Source organism: Saccopteryx leptura, chromosome 2 (genome assembly GCF_036850995.1).
Source record: "Saccopteryx leptura isolate mSacLep1 chromosome 2, mSacLep1_pri_phased_curated, whole genome shotgun sequence".
Taxonomy (NCBI): domain Eukaryota; kingdom Metazoa; phylum Chordata; class Mammalia; order Chiroptera; family Emballonuridae; genus Saccopteryx; species Saccopteryx leptura.
In genome coordinates this window covers 45,401,664-45,407,183 of record NC_089504.1, presented here as the reverse complement: position 1 = coordinate 45,407,183, position 5,520 = coordinate 45,401,664, and the positions used below count along the sequence as shown (strand labels likewise).

At 41.2% G+C, this 5,520-nt stretch overlaps 1 pseudogene; it reads left to right on the top strand.

Moving 5' to 3' along the window:
- Nucleotides 1-3,224: 3,224 nt before the first annotated feature.
- LOC136392988 (small ribosomal subunit protein uS5 pseudogene) lies at nucleotides 3,225-4,148 on the top strand (annotated as a pseudogene).
- The last annotated feature ends 1,372 nt before the right edge of the window (nucleotides 4,149-5,520 follow it).

Below are 5,520 nucleotides of genomic sequence, written 5' to 3'. Positions count from 1 at the left end.
ACATAAAGCAAATATTCAGGGAAAGAGTTAACACACCATTACCACATTGCTAAGCAAATGAATTTAAATCTGTGCATCTTTAAAATCTCTTTTCAATAAAACAACTGAAGCTCATTCCTTTGATCCACACCCAAATACTGTAAATTGTCCAGTGATGGTGAAGAGAGACAAATAATAAAGGGAGGAGGTCCGCAGTTTCTGGGAAACTGTCAATCAATCACACAGCTTCCTTTCTCGTAGTGCAGCTGGTGGACCAACTGAACTCCTGGAGCTGCTGCAATCAGCAGTGGCTGGACGGGCAGATCATTACTTGAATCCCCTACAGAGCAGAGAGAAATAGACATTTCCCACCTGCAGATATCTCTGCTCTTTATCAAGAAGCCCTGTATTTCTCCTGTTTAATTAGGAGAATGTTACCAGGAATCACTCTTTGTTTGTACCCCTCTAATATGATATAAATGTATTTAATCTGAAGCTCTCTTTAGTTATTTCCTCTGTTCCCCAATGGTGTGTCTTTATTCATGTGTTCTTCCTATCTTGGGGATTCTTTTCCCTCTTCCATTAATCAGCCTTCAAGACTGAGGCTCCAATGCTGCCTATTCTATGTCTGCTTTCCAGATCCTGGCTCTCAGAATTAGTATATCTTTTCCTTTTATAGAAATTCTAGTTATTTCTGACTCTACTATAAAATATGTATCAGAGTTGTGATGTATTCTTTCCTAAGTCCAAGAATAGTGTACTTTATCAATTTTTCTCTTTTATTCTGTCTTCAAGGTATTCAAAAGCAAATGTTGAATTTTGAGATTGAGTCCAAGTCCTTTCTTTAGGTTGACCATTATCGTCATCCTTTCCATCCACTTTCCAAGGTATCTTGATTTGAAAGATGTGAAATATGCAAGCATTAAGCATCTGAAGAGCTAATGTATGTTGCCAAGCACTTCAGACAATGCTCAATTTCTCTGAAATGCTGTACTTCAAAGAACCTGTGAAGGATTCAGGAAGCAGCCATTGAGTTAAGTCCCTATGTACTAGGTAGTTTGTTAGAAATCACCAGCGACACCTAAAAGTAAGATCCCAAGTTACCTTTGCTCATAAAACCCTCAGTAGCTGTCAGTGTGCTCGGAAGGAAATGTCTTATACTTTACCAAGCCCAAGTTCTCAATGGCAGTCTTTGCATTGGTCCTACTTTCCACCACTCCATTGCTTCAACTGCCTTCAGGGTTATTACTGCAGTAACTATGAAACTAGAGTAACTACCATTTTCCAAATGTTTCTTGTGTTTCACACACTATTTGGCTCTTACATATATTGTATCACTTTTCCTTAAAAAAATCCCATAAGGTAGATTTCACTATTCCCACTTAATAATAACTCAGGTAAATTCTGATTGGATCCAAATTATACAAGATGGACTAGATCCTGTACACAATACTGTTGGTTTTCAGATCACATCTCTTTCCTTTAGTCAGTCTGAAGCATACAGGAGAAGCAGTAGAGATGGTGGCAGGCAGGGGACGAGGAGGGGAGTCTCTTTCTGAAATGGTTGAACTAGCCTAACTAACTTGCCCTGTGTTATGTCATTATATCTCACAACTGCTTTGTACAAGGTAGCTGCCCAAGAAATGGTGAGGCTAATGCTACTAATTAATATTTATAGGAACTCTTGAAAATAAAAGACCAGGGAGAAGTAGTACTTTTAACTCTACATGAAGAGGATTGAAGTTTGGAGGCAAGAAGAACAAGAAATTGAAGATACATTCAGAATTTCATGCCTAAAACTCACCAGTCAAATACTTCATCACACCCAAAGAAGGTCCCAGATACTGGAGTGTTTCTCCTGTGAGAACTTACTACTCTTCCTTTCCAATAAGATGTAGGCAGAAAGAAGAAGAGCAACACTAACTTTACAAATAGCCATTTGAAATTGTTGGGATATAAAAAGATGAGGCAGAATAACATATTTTTATGATACTGTTGATTTTTTAGGACCTACTTCTTTCTAGGATATCTGTATCTAGGAGTGAATTCAGGGAATAATAGAGAGGACTCAGCCTTATCTTATCAAAAGAACGCAAGCAAGCTAATGTTCCTTCTGATTTATGGGTCTCCTCCATACAGCCCGTAAACCTCCCACCCAGTATCCGTTGTGATATAGGAATAAATGACCATTAAAATAACACATGGTGGAAGGTCACTGTGGCTTCCATATTGCCCTTCAAGACTGTGTACAGCCTCCCCAGCATGTGTGTGGGTATGTCACACAGTCTGAGAAAGTTCCTTTAAAAATGAGGCTTTCTATAATGGAAAAGACCCAGAGTTGGATTATCAAATATCGAGTGGGAACTTAGTGCTGATTAAGGCAGATGTACCTATTTGGTGGAGTCACATAAGACTCCAAGTCTCCATTTACTCTTCTGTGGAGCTAGTATCACTAACCCTATATTGCTGATAACCAACAGCGTTGTGAAACTTCAGTGGGATAATGTATGAAGCTTACTTTGAAGCCTGTACAAGAGCTATTCAGTATTTACTTCTCGTTCTTAATTACTTTTGAAATCTAAAAAAAATTTAAACTAAGATAATGGTAATAAAATACCTCACACACATACAAAAAAAGACAAGCTTAGCATTCACTTAGGAATTAAACATAAAATGATACTTTTAAAATGTGCTTTTATTCTATGTGGACATTGATTTATCATAAATTATTCATTTTTTTCTTTGAGCTTTGTTTAATCAGACAAAGTCAATCAGAAAATGTGTAGGTCTAAGTAGCTTTTGATATGTGCCCGTAAGATCACAGATTATCTTTGTTTTCTGAGGCAAAAATCTTGGAGTGGGAGACCTTCAGGATTTCTCTTCTGTTTTCTCTTTCTTTTGCCATATCCTTTTTCCCCTGGGAGTTCTATGAATACCATTTTCTTATAGTAGTATTCTGTTACTTTTTCTTGGCCTCTGTATGTTCCTACAGAATTAAACCTCAAAGGCATCACTAAAGAAAAGCTCCATGCAACTTTGCAAGCATAAGGGAAACAATCATAGACTATACAATTTGGCAGGCGAGAATTCTACCACTGAACCACCAATGCTACAATTTGGAATCAGAATTAATTTTTCATAAACAAAAATGATCTCCCTAAAGCAGTCAACTTAGATGGACAAGACAGATACCCTCAATGCCATTTAAGAAATCCCCTTCTAGCCCTTTTCAGAAGAGACACCAAATGGCGGATGACGCCGATGCTGCGGAAGAGCCCGGGCTCCGAGCCCTGGAATGGGAAGCAGCCGGGCTTCTGTGGAGGATTTGGCAGCGCATCCGGGGTCGGGGTCGCGGCCAGGGTCGCGACCGGGGCCGCGGGGCTCGCGGAGGCAAGGCGGAGGACAAGGAGTGGATTCCGGTCACCAAGCTGGGGCGCCTGGTCAAGGACATGAAGATCAAGTCTCTGGAGGAGAGCTATCTCTTCTCCCTGCCTATCAGGGAGTCAGAGGTTATTGACTTTTTCTTGGGGGCATCCCTTAAGGATGAAGTTTTGAAGATTATGCCTGTGCAAAAGCAGACACGCGCTGGCCGGAGGACCCGGTTCAAGGCATTTGTTGCCATTGGAGAGACTACAATGGACATGTTGGTCTGGGTGTTAAATGCTCAAAAGAAGTAGCCACTGCAATCCATGGGGCCATTATCCTGGCCAAGCTCTCTATTGTTCCTGTTCGCGAGGCTCCTGGGGGAACAAGATCGGCAAGCCCCACACTGTCCCTTGCAGGGTGACAGGCCGCTGTGGCTCTGTGCTGGTGCGCCTCATCCCTGCCCCCAGAGGCACTGGCATTGTCTCTGCCCCTGTGCCCAATAAATTGCTGATGATGGCTGGTATCGATGACTGCTATACTTCGGCTAGGCGCTACACTGCTACCCTGAGCAACTTTGCCAAGGCCACCTTTGATGCCATCTCCAAGACCTATAGCTATCTCACCCCTGACCTCTGGAAAAAGACTGTGTTCACTAAGTCTCCCTATCAGGAATTCACTGACCATCTTGTAAAGACCCGAGTTTCTGTGCAGAGGACCCAGGCTCCTGCTGTGGCCACCACATAATTTTATATAAGGAAAATAAAGTGATTTATGCCTGTTTAAAAAAAAAAGAAAAAAAGAAATCCCCTTCTAGAGGTCTTCAGTAAGAACGTAGACAAACTGAAAAGGACTCTAGAATAACGAAACTTTTTATAACAGTAGGGAAAAGACACACATATTTTTCTACATTTCAAATTGCAAAGAAAAATGTTCAAAAAATAAATATTTATTATGACACCTTATTCAGTCTTTCTACTGGGTCAGGAAATCCTACACTGTGTAAAACAATGGCAAATCCTGGGGTAAGGTGCTTACTGGTAAACTTCAAAGTTTTACAAAACGGTAAGCCATCATCACTCAATGATCTTTTAGAGAACTTAATAGGGATATGATGAAAACAAAAGAAACTGATTTCCCCTGGAAAGAGGGATTTTTGCCAGGTGACTATACCATGATTGGTTTCTGCTCTGCTCATTGGGAGGCCCTTGGAAAGTTTGGCCAAGAATCATTTCAAGTTTGTTTCATACTGACAGGAACAAAAATGATGCTTGCTTATTCGACATTCTGAAAATTGCTTTCAAAGCATCATTATGACAATTCCTGAATGATTTTTTTTCCCTGTCTTCTTTCACAAACAGTTCATATGAATTATTTTCCCTCTTTACATCCTTTTAAATAACATATCAAGTTAAGTCTAGCAAGACTAACTGGGTAGCACTGGGATTCCTTGGGTGGATATAGAAACAATGTGACTAAACTACATAGGTGAGGAAGGGTTTCCATTTTTTAGTGTTCTGAACTTCTAGAAGCAATTCAACCCTTGTATCTTTGCCAAATTGGAGCTTATAGGAACACTTCAGGGAGTGATTTCAGTTGCAAAATGTGTCAGAGAAACAAGTTCTTGCGTTTCACAATGGGAGTTACCTCATGAAGAAAAAAGGTACAGGGTTAACAGCAGTGATGACAGGGCCTATGGTAAGTTTTGTTCAGCAAGAAGTAGACATGGAATATAAACACACATTTTCATATTACAAACCTATCAATACAAACCAACACTCCATGGTCCCAAGGATCAGATTCATTCATCCATCCCAAGAGTTCTAGGTTCCCCCAAAGCTAACCTAATGTCCCCATATCTATGTCAGTCATCTTGAGAAGTTGGGATGTAATGTGTTTACATGTACTTGGCAAGATAAAAACATAGACATAATTCTTAGTGGCAGGCCACAATGAAAATGCCTAAACATCGGCCCTGGCCGGTTGGCTCAGCGGTAGAGCGTCGGCCTAGCGTGTGGAGGACCCGGGTTCGATTCCCGGCCAGGGCACACAGGAGAAGCGCCCATTTGCTTCTCCACCCCTCCGCCGCGCTTTCCTCTCTGTCTCTCTCTTCCCCTCCCACAGCCAAGGCTCCATTGGAGCAAAAATGGCCCGGGCGCTGGGGATGGCTCTGTGGCC